Raw genomic sequence first — 16,661 nt, 5'->3', positions numbered from 1 at the left:
ATAAAGGTGGTGTGAGACAGGGGCAACAAATCATCTGAGCCATTGTCTCATTTGTTTGAAGTAATTATGCCAAGATGTCACAATTAATTTGACAATGACATATTGATGTCCAAAAATGCAATGCATGCACAAAGCTAAAGTTATTATCACCTTAGTATGCCTACAATTAAAAAAGGAGGAAATACATTTGGCAGTATGTGTGTGTGTCTGTGTGTATGTGTCAAAAATTTCCTAAAGACCATGCTGGACCCCAGGCCAGCCTCCAGCCTCTCTCCTAATTGCATTGATTTTTAGCACAGTAAATCTAGCTGTGTCACAATCTGCACTCCCCAGGCATGATGTACGGCTCCAACGCCAGCCTGCACGTCTGCTCCCAAATTTGTTGGCTTAAAATTTGAACGGTAATGGTGTGATTAACGATTAAATTAATTAATTGCTAAATATATGCTAATTGTTTAATTGGTTGCCTGATCTATATAAGATCATTTATAAATGAAATGAGTTGATTTACAAAGTTTATTGATTAAATGTGACAATGAGTTATACGGCTGACTACCTGATTTGCAATTTTCCCAATTAAATTCACAAAGCTCTTTTAGGTGTGGTTTTGCAAAGTCTGCCCCTATCCAAGTGATCTATACCAGACCTGACACTGCTGTAGTTATTTATGAAATCAGACAGCCAATAATGATGCATTAATATTAATGCACTGTAAATTTTCATATTGTGCTGCAGAAACCAATCCAAGAACATTTTTCATTGTATCTATATTTCACATTTCTAATGCAAATTAAAGTGGAAGTCCTCAGTAAGGTCAAGTGTCTGAGATGAATGTCATTTTCTCTACAAGCTACAGGTGAATTATCTTGGGATGTGAAATGCAGTTTTAGGAAATAGCTGTCAATATGATATCTCTTTGTTTCAATGAGAAGAAACAAAAATACATTTAAAAAAGTGAATGGAAATTTTTTCCCTGGAATTAAAGATTAATACCTGCCATTTTAGGATACAATGCAGACATGCTCTATAAATCATTTATTGACACCAAAACTATTCCTGCATTTAATGCTACGCTACATTCCACGTGTAAGTTACCATTTCTAGAGCACTGAAGGACATACAGGAATGTTGGGAAGTATGGCATTATGGAAACCAAAACAACTGGCCTGTCAGAGGTTAGAGTGGGGTGTGTGTAGATGTGTAGGGATGTTTTCCAAGGTCCATGATAACCTGATGCACTGATTGCACTACAGTCTGCTACTTTCACTTCCTATGCCAGAGGAGGAAAACAGTGGTGCAGTTTACAGTGTGACATGGACACTATTTTTATTTTTATTGCACAAGAGGATGAGATGGTAAAGTGCAAACTGCATCCAGGACAGAAGCAACTATATTATGTTGCAAACACTTCAACTCTCTGCAAGCACCTCCACAAATAGCATGCTAATGCTAAACTAGCCAAGAAGCCAGATTAACTTTAGCTACGTGAATGCCAATTGGAGCCCAGCGGCCAGACCCTAAACTTCAACAGGTAACAACCTGATGAGCAGTCAGGCTGCAGCCTTCATTTCTACCTGTTCATGTTTCTAAAGTAGAATAATTGTGGCTCTTTGTGCTGGTTTTCATCTTTGCTTTGTCTTTTCAGCGTTGTGTTCATAATTAGGATAATATTGGGATAATGTCATCAGGATAGAGATTTGTGTTGGTGTTGGCGCCAGCAGCCTCAAGGTTTATGTTGTTAAATGGTAATTATGAGACAGTGTGTTTCAGGTCCTATTATATGGAGAAGAGCAAAAGTAATGCAACATACTGGATTACTGTGTTCTTTGTAATTTATGTACTACATTACCTTTTTTGAGTAATGACCACAGCACTGATCTCTACAACAAAGAGCGGAAATACCTCCAACATGCACAAACATTTAACCAGACATCAGCAGTGAATTTGCAGGAATGTAATTTCTTTGATTTGGTGCCAGTGAGAACAGAATGAGAATCAATAAGCAATTCAATCAATAAGTGATATTGACAATGGGCTCAGAATCTCTAAATTCTTATCAATTCCCATCCATTATAAGCAGTGATTTTTTTTGTGACTTGATTAAAAATAAAGTATCAAAAACAAACGTTTTTACACCAAAAACAAACGTTTTTACACCAAAACGTTTGCTTTGGTGTAAATTCCATAATTACAAACAAAATCTATTTTAATATATTAAAAAAAATAGAACTCTCCCAATCCTGTTTTTAATTTTAATCTAATATTTACATTGTATAATATATGTATTATCATTATAGTATTATATTATATGTATTAATTTAGATTTCTTTGATTTTCCAACAAAAAATTTAAAAAATACAAAAAATAAGAAATGATTTTTTCTGTTCCTGTGTTTTGTATTTGTGGTTTGACTTTAAGATTAGCATTAAAATTAGAGTGTACAGTAGTGACACAGCGACATCGTCTAGCATCAGATAAAGGCTAGGTCCGATCATACAACAGTTTATTGGCTACACTGTATGCTATTCATGATTTTTTTATTCAAATAAAAATGATACATTTGAATAGAAACAAATAGACAGAGAAATGTATTACACAAGCTAAGGTTTTGTATACTGCTACCTCTCATGTGAATGTGATAACTCCAAGTTTCACTGCCATTTGCAAAAAAAACATGTCAAAAAACTATAATTTGATACCAACTCTTGAAAGCAATGTGCTGGAACTTATACAGAACTTATCATTTATTAACTTACTCGTAAGTAATGTAAGAAAAAAGAAACCGTCTGAGGTGTGTTAAGATGAAGTGAAGCTGTCCCTCTTTTAGGAATGGGCTTCCTTTCCTTTAGTTGAGTAGGCATCAATAAATGGTTCACAGATGATACTCTTTGCTAATGTACACAGATGTAAATGTTTTAAATAGATACTGTGGGTAATAAATAAATCAGTGGTCCAATCTAGCTGGCTAAGCCCAGCCCTAGATTGATAGCAATGGTAATTTATGGTATTGAGCTTCAGCAAAACACTTTGAAATAAATAATGGACTTCAAGCGTCTGCAGTCACTCTCTGCTGTGGATCTGGATGGGGAGCAGAGGCAAAGTTTGATGACAGGATGCAGAGACCAAGAGACAAGCCTCTTATGTGAAGCATGACTAAATAATCCTTTTGTTTTTTTTTACTGGTAATTTAAAATAATCACTAAATCAGAAGACTTTCCATACACTACATATAAAAAAATCTCTTCTTTAATTGGGCAAAATGATGCTTCATTCCCATTGTAATTAAGCTGTGTGACTCTCATGTCTAAGCTGGCAAGAAAATAAAATATTCTGACCATTTAAAATGTGCGAGGTAGAGAAACCTTGAAATTCATTTATTTTTTTGGAAAAATCGATTGGGCCAGTTTCGCTAAACCGCTGTGATCCAAGGCCAAAAATTCTATATATAAAGCACACAAACGTGCGTGTTTGTCAGGACAAACTCCTCATGGTACAAACAGATAAAATTCAAAAATGAAACCCAGGTTTTCTCTAAATTCAGTACTGCCAAAAATCCTACCTTTCAGACACATTCATCTTCTTCTTCGTCTTGTCTCCCACCGTCTGTTTATTCTGGCATTCATCAGTACCATTACTGCCATGCCCGTCAGATCTCTTCGAGGAAATGAAAAACAGCAGTCATTTTAAGGCGCAGGTTAAAGGTTAGTTCATGTAGATGGAGTCTGGCACATCCCTCCTTGTACGCTGGTATATTCACTGTCGCTCAGTGCATAATGTAGCAAAAGTAGACTTGAAATTTCATAAAATGCCTCTTTATTTAGTATCAGACTTTTAACAAATGCCTTGGGATTTGATTTTATATAGGACGCACAAAGGCTTAAAAGGGTGTCAGCATGAGTTCATGGAACAAAATTTACTAATAGGAGACAGAGAGAAAAATCTACCCGAGTAAAAGTGTCCTCCACTCAGCTCTTGAGAGGAGATTTACCTCTGGAAAAATTGTTCCATGAGCGAAATTCATTTTTTTTCCTCTTTCAGATGCCTCATTACATTATATCCATCCCTGCGAGTAAATGAAGAGCAATTAGCTCTGTTAAATTCTCCAAAAGGCCACAGTGGCAATAAAAAGGACTGATTGTACAGGTGGCAAACATTCTCTCGTCTCCGGGAGAGGAATGCACTTCTGCTAATGTTGGCGGTGTTGGTCCAGAGGTTACGTGGGTAGCTTGTGGTGATTTTTTTTCAAGCTTTTTGTAGTTCCTCGGAGGTGATGAATGGCAATGGGTATAGTGCCAGTAGCAATGTCTCTAGAACTAGCTTATTCTGTGCTGCCAAGCATGATTTATGACAAGAAAAGGGAGGGGGGAATCTCTGACTTCACCATTTGCCCTCTTGCACTTTTCCATATTGTCCAACAGGAGTTTAGGGGTATTGGATTGACAGAGCAACTGCACACATCTGGTTTGGGGATATAGCCAGACCTTTTCCATGCCAACAACCATTTTAAGGAAATAAGTGGGAATGGGAAAATGGAAATATGAAGAAGCAAAAGAGGGAGTAGTATCCATGACGATTAACAGCCCAACACAGTTTGCTGTCAAGTATTTTATAACTTCTATGGACTTTCTAAAGTACATAGCTAACAGAAAATGGATATTTTTAAGGTTATTGTCTCACATAGAGACACTGTGGACATTCAAATCAACCATCATTCAGAGAAGGAAACACTGCTGCGTTTAGGTTTCCTGTGAACTGAAAGTTTTATGACAACCCGACTGAGTGAAATATTTCGAGAGTGCTGGATGCAACCTGATCAATAATGAGGGTGAAAAACACGAGAGAGAGAAAACAGTCAATATCAATAGTATCAATGACCTCTCACAAGCACGTTATGTGCCAATGTTTATCCAGATAAAGCAGGAACATTTAGTTCAGTGGTCCCCAAACCCCGGGCCACGGACCGTTACTGTGGTCCGTGAGACGTTTACTACCAGGCCACGAGAGTTGAGGCTCGGGTGTGAAATTTATGGTTTTCAGGGTATTTATCGTTATTGTTTTATCATTTTTATCATTAACTTGGTTTCCCTGGGTCTTTTCCCGTGTGTTATGAATAAATCTTAATTTTTTGGTACCAGTACTGGTTTTATTTTGTTGTATTTATCCGTGACACCTTAAAGGCCAGTCCGTGAAAATATTATCGGACATAAATCGGTCCGTGGCCCAAAAAAGGTTGGGGACTGCTGACTTAGTTGATGTGTGGGTATGTATGTACGGATGCATATATGTATATATACATATATGTAGAGCTGGGCGATATGAGATTTTTTCATATCACGATATGTTTTTTTCATTTCAGGCGATAACGATATCTATCACGATATAAGCCAAATAACTATATTTGTAAGATTTAAATGTGCCGTTGCTCACAAGTAAAATGTGAAATAATCAGCAGCTTGTTTTTATTTAAATATTTATTTCCCATAATAAGTTCAACAGGGTAGATGTACTTAAGGAACATGAGACTTTTTCAGATAAATAAAGGCAAATATTACAAACTACACAAAAGGCAGCCGCTAAAGCGTTTAAGTTTCAAAATAGAACAAACGAAACAGACTAAATTGTCAATTCCACTTAGAAACAAAATATTAATTCTAAAAATAAATCTTAGTTTGTTTTACAGAAGAACAGACAAAACTGACTAACTTTTGTCAATATCAAATAAACTGAGAACTAAAAGGAAATTCTCAATCTCTCCTTGTTGTATAGCTGAGCTTTTCAAACAGTTTTAACAGTTACTTTAGTCTGACAAAAGCCGAATGACGAATTAGCGCTTCCAGTCAGAGACTGAGGCTACGTCCACACGTACACGGGTATTTTTGAAAACGGAGATTTTCCGTTTTCGTTTTAAAAAATAATCTCGTCCACACATAAAGGCAGAAATGAAGGAAAACGCTGCTATGAACATGCCAAAGCAGCAGGTGGCGCTAGATTCCTAACCGTGCAGAAATGTTGGCCAATCAGAAGTCTAGAAGCCTCGGTGGGAAAAAGTAAACAAAGCTGGGGCATAGAAGCAGAACCGAGTCGTATGTGTGGAGGGACAGTAAACACTGCAGAGAGTAGAATTAACAGTAACAGTCTTGTAGAAATTCATTTCACCGAAACAATAACGTGGCGCAGTGTGACGCATGCACCAGTTTATTGTATTTCCAGACTTGCTTTCGGCACAATTTACAGTGCACGCTACTCTATTTTTGTCAGACTTGAAATAGCCGAAATACCTTCACACTACGGAACTTCTATGGCTCTTCCGTTCGACAATCTCTCCGGCGTTGGAACCATCATCTGTTTTCTCTTCGGTCACGCTCGGTTGATTTTTCTAGTCGGCACACTCATTTCCTCCATTACCCGCTGGCTGCTTCCCAAACAAACACACGTGCGGCTTGGCACTTGTGCTGTACGTAACAAGTCACGCGACGTGACGCTGCGGCTGTGATTGGTTCGGCTCTGCGCTACTTAATTTGGATTGGCTGATCTTTTTTTTTTTTTTTTTTTTTTAAGAGGACAAGAGCGACGAGGTCTATCGCGATAGCTTAATTTCTCTATCGAGTAAAAGTTATATCGCGATACATATCGTTATCGTTCTATCGCCCAGCTCTACATATATGTATGTGCGTGTATGTTTGAATGCATGGCTGTATTCGTATGTTTGCAGGTGTATGTATAACTTGTACATATCTTTCTTATGTAAATGTAAATTTGTCTGTTATTGTGTAAATACTTACGCTATTGTGTATTTCACACACATGGAGAAATGCCAAACTGCCTTTCATTGTAAATGAATATGGGTATAAATTGTCTAATTGTTTACAGACAATTTTTTATCATATTAATTGAAAAAGAACACACTGAGAGGGGCTGTTCAATATATTGGACTTATTTTATAACACTTTTCACATTGTGCTGTTGCTGTTTTTACTTGCATATCTTTCACCTCAGATAAATAGGTTACAAAAAACAACAGCACTTCTCAGACGAATGACTAAAAAGTGTTTGGCTCGTGTAACTGCGTGCCGGTTCGGCACACATAAATACTGTAATATGCAATGATCAAGAGTTTATTTGAGCCATAAACCCTATACAGTACTGCCTCCCTCTAACCTCAGGCCATAAGTCCATTCCTGCAAGAGTTCAAAATTTACTTTAGTTTGTTTTTCTCTCCGCCATAAACCCTCGCCATCAAGTGACTAACTTCCAAACAATCTACTGTGATATATAGCAGCTATGATAAATTCAGTGGCAGTGATGCAGCAGTGGTCTCAGGTAATTCTGGTAGAGCATTTTATCGTTCAGACATGGTTTTAAAGACCTCTGTCTTCTTAAATAATACAAAATCAATGCGGATAAAATGTTCAAGGAGGATTTTAGCGCCATAAGGATGAATTAGACATTCAGAAACAATTAATTTCCGCAGTACGTGGCGTCATATTTAGATTTAATAAAAAGTTTTTAATAAAGCAGATTGGAAAAGGGATCCTTGCCTCCATTAGCTGGATGATGGATAACTGAGAAAGGTGAACAGCCACTCATTAACACTCTCTTAAATTACGAAAGTACTTGCCGCCCCCTCCCCCACCTTTCATTTTTTTCCCTTAAATGAGATAAAATAATACTGAGAGGATGAGCACTGAATCAAGTCCAACCGTAATTAAATACGCTGATGGGGTGAAAGTGGTCTGCAGTGCTGGTGGTGTTTAAAAATGTTGCCGTGTGTTAAAATCACTCCGGTGTCAGTTCACACCACAGTCTGTGGGAGTGTGACGAATCAGACTTAAAGTGTCTGACAAGCTTCAAACAAGGATGTAACGCACTTTTCTTTCTTTCTTATAACCTGTTTTGTTTGGTTTTTAAATTGGAGATTTATTTATTGGGAATAGGTCTTCTACATATACATGACCGTTCACCTGGAGAGAAAAGCAAAATGCAGAATTATCAGGATTTATCAGAATTTTGAAGTTTACAGATGGCCTGGTGCTGAACTTCAATCTAAAAAAATAATCTGTCAGGTTTTCGGTGGCAATGACACAACTTATTGGCTCACAACAGCCTCATAATCAATAAACAATTTAAGTAAACATCACGGCAGAATCTTTTGCTGAGGTTTTACTTAAATCAAACCATGTCATTAATAATTCTGGTTTCATCAGGGTAATGGATCAGCCCGGAGAACGTGAATTATTTCGCTTGAGCATCATAACGAATACATAAACGAGGCAGCCCTTCACTGAAATCTTTACAGCTTCTTCTCTGATTTAGAAGAATGAGACACACCCAAACTCTGCTGCTCACTTGCAGACCGAGCTGCCATAATAATGCGCAATATGACGATTAACAGTGAGACAAAGTCATTCATATGCGACCTGACCCATTTAGAAAGCAGGGGGACACCATCTCTCTGATAAAGAGATGTTATATGGAAAAGAGGAATGTGTTTAACTCAGTTTTGATGAAAACTGAGAACAAAATAAAAAATAATAATGTTTTTCTTTAAACTACAGCCTGTACGCACTGCAAAATCCCATGTCATGAATTAGACTTCTTAACACCTGTTTATGATTAAATTCTACTCAATCCTTGTTAGCAATATCATCATTAACATTCTGGATTTACCTGCTTGACAGCTTGATACCTTTACAGACTGCAAACTGATATAATGATTAAAAACAGCATTGATGTTTATCCTACTTGTGATGATATTCAAGTGTATCTCCGGTCTTCTACAGTTTTTGTAAACTTACAAAACCGTAAAGGAGAGTATTTTGCTTCTGTGTCAATATAATATGCTAAAAGAAAGAGTAGGGACTTTAATCATTATCACCATAAACATTGCATAATTTTAACCTGTCAGCTTTATTCTTATTGCAGGTTAAGCACTACAGAAGACACAGAAAATGAAGACGGGTGTAATAGAGCGTCTGATAAAAATAGAGGTCACAAGGTATTCTTCATTTTGCTGACTACTCCAGATTTGGAACCACTTGGGACGCTGGTATATAGGACGCCTGCTGTTAAAACACCACCGTGCACCACCATGATTACAACTTGATCCTTTTCCACTGAAAGCTCATGCCGGTAGAAATCAAGTACCCCGAGGCTTACAGCACGCAGCCCAAGGCCTAAAAGGTAATAGCATGAAATATAGATACGGGGGTGACAGATGTTTACAGTGGGTCGTGAGATGGCATTGAGACACAACACAGTGGCTCCCTCCATTGGAGAGGAACCTGATGAGTGGTATAGTAAAGAGATGGAGTGATATAGGAGGTGCTCTGGCAGTGTTTGCAGGCAGATCATTAGGATCCCTCTTTAACTCAACCCCCAGTGACAATCTATTGCTCTCCACCCCTGTCAGCGAATCATTATGGTCTGATCATTAGTGACATCGCCACATGCCCATCACTCAGGCTGGTGCCATATTGGCAGATGAACAGCCTCTGCCCCAGGCCCACTAATCTAGAGACTTCAGACAGGGAGGATGAAGGAATGTTCACCGAGCACTGAAAACAGTGTTGAGGGGGACAATAACTGGGGTAGTCCTTATAATTTTAATGAAACACTCGACATTCTGGCCTTGATTTAAAATGCTCTGTGATTGTCTTTTAAAGAAATATGTAAATATGCAATAGAAATCATGTATTAGAACAGCAATGCAGATATTTAAAAAAAAACCTTTTGCATGATAGCTGAGTATTTGCATATGTCAGGTGAGTGTTTAGGTTGTAGTCTATGCATGATCAGGACAGTTGTGGTTTAGGAGAGCTAATCTTCTTGATACAGAAAAATACCCCTCTGTGACTTTTACACTAATTATTATTATTATTAATGCACATATTTCAGTGTAAAAACACAATGTTTAGTGAATTATCTGGTTCAGGTGAAACCTGTTTCAAACTGTGATGTCATTATATTATTATGGAGTTATGTGCTGACTATTTTCTTCTCAACTGTTATGAAGAAATCAGAAAATGCCAAGAAATTGCTACTTTTTACTTTAAAAAAGTAGCAAGAATAAAGGAATAAGGAAGAAGTACAGTTGCTTCTGAGAGAAATTCAGAACAACAAAGAAAAGAAAGACTGAAGTGAAAAATTAAGATAAGATACCTTTAGTTGCGCTATGTTGGGCCTATACATCAAAATTCAGGTGCACTACCTGAAACGTGCTCAGAATCTGCTATTGAACCACACATGCAACATGCAGCTCACACATACATAATTCTAACAAGCCTATTGCTCCAGTTAGGATAATGAAATAAAAGATAGTGATCAATACAATCTACAAGGTTTCAGTGCTGGAGTAAATACAGCTTACTAGTATTGTTGTCTGTGCTCAGATGCAAATGAACCTTTAGTTCAGTACTCAAGTAAATGTACTTAGTTACATGTCACCAGTGCGGCCCAGCAGACATGCATGACGTGAGAAATCATGTCACTCTTGTTGCTAATAATTCAAGTTTTCTTTTTAAATATTAACCTCAAGAAACCATCAGTGGTGCTTACTGTACACTTATATCTCCTGAGAACCTCAGCGTATTATATCGCTCCTTTCTCTCATCATTTCAGACTTAACACAAGCTGTAATTAAACAGCTACACGAGTAAGGAACCAAATCATGCATCCCATTTCAGCATGTAATACCAGCACAAAAAAGTAATTAGTTTTGAACATAGTATGCATGTTATGATTGATTTCAAATGGAAGAACTCCAGAGATGCTCTCAGCTCCGTGCTGTATGTTCTCAGATGATGATGCAATGAAAACAGAAATGCATGGCCTCTGCTCTGTGACCTGTAAATAATTGATAAATCAATTTTCTTGACTAGAACACCAAATAATGAAGCAATGCAATTCTTATCAATTACATTTTCGTCTTAATTGTTGACTTCACTTAGCACAAAGCAGCACAGCGAAACACCATGCCATTTTTCAATTAAAAGGTCCAGATGTTTTTGGAGGCTTCAGTAGACACAGGCAGTTGTGAGAAATGCTTTATCTGCATTGTAATAATCACTAGAACATCAGCTCCAGGCTGAATTTACATACTCATGTTTTATTCCAGCCCTCTTTCTAATGCACCGCTTAATTATACTGAGCGCAGACAATGTCAGACCCCCATAGCCCCAAATTTATTATTGCACCGTGTGAAGCAGCAACCATCAAACCTAGTGTCCCTCATCACAGCACACCACAATTGCTGTGCTCTCTCTCTCTTTCTCCCTCTATGAAATTCCGATCATGCTTTTGGTTCTCAATTTCATTGCCAACATGTGAATAAAATTAATAGCAATGATTACAAAATTCAAACTGAAATCACACTTTAGACGCACTTCACACTTCTGCTATTTGTGGATTATCTTCAGTACTTTGTTGCTGTACTTAACACGTAACGTTAAACTGTTTAAAGCGCATCAGGAAAAATGCATTTGGGAGCCAGAGACAGTATTGATGAAAAGGTGCAATGTAAAGGTATTTAATACTGAAGAGACATTAATGTATGCACAATTATCATTTCTTTCTGTGAAAACTGTGTTCTGTGAAAAGATTAGATGAGTTTAAAAGTCATATTATACACATGATTCAAGATTCATAATCAGGATATTTAATTACTAGAGAACATAAACATATTCTCTACATACCAGATTTAAAAAAAAGTATGCTCCATTTCAAGTGCAATTCTGCTACTGAAAGTGTTGTATAATGTCATGTTATGATTACATAGACTGTATATAAAGGATGGACTCACATTCAGAATCATATTTTGAAGCCTCAGTATTAGTGTCTTAGTCACTCCCATATTCATTCATTCAAGCAAGAGAAATTTATTATATTTAGAACAGAGCATGACATGCTAAGCTATCTGGAACTTTGGTAATTAAAAACAAAAAAAAAGACTTCATGATGCTTGAGGAGTTAAATATTACATTTAAAATTATTACTTTTGGCTAACGTGTAGGTTACTTTCATTTTAAAGTTTTAAAGTTCTAGCACAAGACTGTTAAATCTTACAGTGAATGACATTTCAGTGTTTTCCAGTATAAAGTAAAGTAGCTACAAACTGGATGAAAACAAAATGCTCATAAAATAAAATGGATTTTCCTAAGAACTCATTCAAAGTCAGCAAATGAATAAAGAACTACACAGATGATAAATAAGCAAACTTACATTCAACTAAAAGTGTAATCGCTGCAGCTGATTTTAAAGTTTCACCGTCGTAATTCATGATCTGGTTCTCGTGCAGGGTGGCTTCTCATATTGCGAGGTAAAACAGACATCCTAAGTACACAGCATATAAAAGGAACACTTCTTACACCAATTCAAGCCGACATCTCTAGTTTGGTAAGGTCACATGTTCCATTACAGTGAGCAGAGAGTGGAATCCCTGCACCCCCTCCATCCTCCTCCCGCCCAACCCGACAACTCAGCCCTGCTGCACACCAATCCCTCTGAGGACAGCCAAGCATGGAAGAAATATTCTTATTTAGATGAGGGCTCTGCAAGGGGCATAGTATGGCATAACAGAAGAAGAATACAATGTACTGTGGCAAGCACTGAGAGTGACTCCAATACAGCCTCTTTTACAGAAGGCAATCAAATCTGGCAGTCATGTGTAAAGATACTTATCTGCCTGGAGAGGATTTCAACACCATATTTCCAGGAGAAATGGAAATCAGTGCTGACAGCAGCTTGTCACTGTTATATATTCAGAATATCTGATCTCAATAGAGAAATTTCCTTGAGAAAAAACAGCGGGGGGTGGGCGGGGGGCTGGGGGATAATGAAGAGATATTTGGTGGTAAAAGGCCAGTCCTACATCCCGAATAAAGTTAAAACAGGAAGCGGGAGAGATTGCACTGTGCTGTAAGTGTTCAGTGTCCTGATGAGGATAGATTTTTCAAGAAAACACGCTGATCCTACCAGCATGCCTTTACACACTTTACATTTCATATCGCCTCGGGCATGTTCTTGCTTTTGTTTAAAGCACTGCTGCACAAATGAGATTTAGCATATTCCCAAATTCATAGACAAATACCTGTCTGCTGTAGCAGTTTTTGAGATACGTTATTGCACGGTACTTTTCTTGATAGGTCTATAAATTTATTGTCTTCTGGGGCCTTGGGAAATATGACAATACATCAGCAAAGAGAGACTTTGACATGGACAAAAGCACTTTACGAGCTGGTATTCCTGCAAATGTGGAATTATCGCCGAGCCACTGAAGAAACTTTACAATTCCAGTGAGCGGCGTTAATCAGATTTTCCCCTCCAGAGCTGTAGTTCATTGTCATTGCTAATGGAGCCTCCTCTGCAGGTTGTTGCTCTTCACTAAATTAGTGTGAAGTCTTATCCCAAAAACATTGACTAATACTGCACTTAATCTTAGAAACTCTCAACTCCTGTGAAAAATCTCATCTGGAATGACACTGATGCATCGGAGCGTTGCCCTGCATTGCATTCATCATGTTCCTGACAAAATTAATCTCGATAGGCTGAAACCAAATTACACCTGAGTTCGCACCAATTGCTCACCACAAACACTGAATAAATATTTATTGATGATATGTGTGATTTCTTCTGCACTAGTGAAGTCGTTTGAGAAAATAAAGATGAAACGAGACAACTTTTGACACAAAATTTTGGCCGTTTGAACAAAGACAAAGAAGAGTGTGCAAGAACTCGGGCTGGCTCTTCAAGGTGGAAAACTTTAGCGATGGTATGATGAAAGGAAACCCATTAAAGCGTCACCGCACTTGGTGTTGGACAGTATGATGACAATAAAACTGCTTTCTTAGTATCTCCAGTGTAGAGTACGTGAATAACGGCATTAGTACATTTTCCTCTTGTAGGGCTTTGAACGGAATGTCTGTCTACCTATAAACTTTACTCTAGTATTTGCAAAGTAGTAGCTTTACTCTCCAACAATATTCAGCTAACCATTTTGGTAAAAGCTAACATTTTTGTAGCATGCAGCCTTTAGCCAATGTAAAAAATTTCAAGCCATCAGCATTTCTTTTAAATGGCTCTGTAAGCTGTTCAGACCGTCTCTGACTCCTTCTGTATGAGAATGGGGTGAAAAACACTCGTGTTTAGCCCTGCCAACCAAAAGCATGCACAGCTCCCGTTATTTATCATCCAAATGAACTCATTTTTCACTACTAATTAAAACATGTTGAAATGAGGAGGAACACGGAAGAAGGGAAGCATTTGTTTGAGAACTGCACAGTCATTCATTTAGACATGTATGTTTGGCTTCTGTTTAAAGAATCCAGAGTGATGTACGAACACAGAGCAAGCTGTTGTCACTAATAGTGAAAGGGAATCGTTTGTATTGTTGCCGTGATGCTGCCACAATAAAATGGATTGACGGGTCTTTAAAAAAAAGGTCGACCAACCTTTTTTGGTGCCTCTTTTAAAACCCGCTGCTTCTTTAATGCACTCTCCTCTATCAGTTATACAGCAAACCAACAAGAATATTTTTAGCTGATGGGGTTTATGGCTATGTGTTGGTGATTAATTGAATAAAAAGGTGGCGTTTCACAAATCATCCCTTTAATTAGTCGGCGAGCGTCAGTGTGACGACGCTGCCTCTGTCTGAAAACACGGAGACGGGGGTGGGTGTACCAGCCAGAGCTCCAGCAGGGGCCGGGGGCCATTAGGGGGCTTTGGAAAGAGGTGGGGTGCCGAGGAGGCGGAGGGGAGGCAGCACAGCCCCAGGCAGACTCTGCTGCACACCCAGGTGCTGTTGTCAGCTGGAGTCCTGCTCCAGCTGCTCGCCAAAGATTGATTTAATTATTTCCATTCCCTCTGTCCCTGCATTTCTTTAATTCTTTGTCTTCTCTACCTTGTTGCCTTTTGGCTTCTCTCTGAAAACCCAAAGGTCTATTGTGGCCAAAACAATGCGTCGTATATATTCAAATGACCGTTATTGGATTTCATGCAAATCTGAAGCGTCTTTTAACATTATAAAGCTGCACAAAGAGTGTAAAATTAAATCTACTAGATAACTTGCATTTTCCAAGCCAAATTTTGACACTTGTATCACTTAATCTGCTTCCTTTCATTCGGTTCATTTTCGCACATAATGAGACAGATTTTATAATTACAGATGTACTGCATTGTTACAGCCCATAAGTGCTGAAGGAGATTTTGGCTGTGGTCGCTGACTTTGAGGTCGCACGACTTGTGTTATCAATTCTCAATGATTTAAATTGCTAAAGTTCTTTTTCTCTTATCTGATCTTTTAAAGGGTAATGAAAGGGCCCATCTTTTTACTGAAACCCATCTTCAATCACTGTTAATGTTAACTCCATGTACACATAAGAGGGCTGATAAAGAATCATTAGTCTCGTTAATGGAATCACAGGTCCAATCCCTCCATCCTTTTCTATTGAAAAGCCCTCTTCATTTCAAAGTTGTTCTGCTTTATTAAAGCTCATTACCATTTCTCTTTTAATAAGCACTCTTTAAAGTCATTACCTGCAGTGGAGTTAAAGGCTCAGCTATTAAAAGGTTACTTTAATGTGAATAATGGCCTCCCGATATACTCAAGTTAATTACTATTGGATACTGGTTCTAGTTTAATCTAATGCTTAAACCTTAATGAAAGATATGTCACAGTACAATGAAATGGCAAAAAATTGTTCCCAATCAACACAAGTATTTGTGCTATCTCTGCTCACACAGGCAGCGTCTCTCCATCCTCAGCTTCACGGCAGTCTTCCAATACATCGAACCACAACGTGCACCGTTTTCTCAGAGCACCAATAGTCACATGGTTAGTGCGGTTAATTGCAATTGAAGACAATCTTGTTAACGTTGTCTTCGTTAATCACTTTTTCTAACATTATGCCGGAGTCGGTAACCGCTCTATGGTTTGATTTCTTGTTCAAACACGCAACTTTTGTTTTCAGAAGAAGAAAGGAAAGAAGAAGTAATTGTTATCTCTGTGCTGATACTAGAGGTGGCACGATACCACTTTTTTATGTCCGATACCGATACCGATATCATAAATTTGGATATCTGCCGATACCGATATGAATCCGATATAGTGTTTTTTAATCAACAAAACTGTTTTTTTTTAAATATCTTGCTGCATTTTGTATAAGTTCATACTCAAGTTTAAAACAACAACTACACTAAAGCTATTCTGTCATACCTGTATGCAAAAAAAAACATTTCATAGTTCAGCAATACTGATCAATCTAATAAACTTAAGTAAGTACTTAGCATATATATTAAGCAACCTAACTAATAGGGTTCCAACTCCCAGCAACAAAAATAAATAAATAAAAAATAGGGAACCACCCCTCACACTCCACCTCATGATGCTTAATCAACGTAATCAACCTTAATTTGATGCAGTGTGAAAAAAAATGCACAGAAATCAATTATTTTTCAAGAAATATTAAATAGATTCAACATCTTTCTTCAACAAAATTGCAGACTGCACAGATGGTACCTCCCCAAAGGAAAAAGTACTATAGCTTACTAGGGTATATATTAGACTTAATAGTTACTATATACAGTAATTGACTTCTATTCATTTTACATCAAATTAAAACTTTGGGTGTCAGATAATTATTTATTAAAAGCTAGACATTTTAAATTAG

Source organism: Aulonocara sp. 'chitande type north' Nkhata Bay, linkage group LG12, assembly GCF_057382095.1.
Source record: "Aulonocara sp. 'chitande type north' Nkhata Bay isolate Kocher_YH1m ecotype deep benthic linkage group LG12, A_spYH_male_GT1.1, whole genome shotgun sequence".
Lineage (NCBI taxonomy): Eukaryota > Metazoa > Chordata > Actinopteri > Cichliformes > Cichlidae > Aulonocara > Aulonocara sp. 'chitande type north' Nkhata Bay.
The sequence above is the reverse complement of the archived record's forward strand: the minus strand, read 5'-3'. Positions refer to the sequence as shown.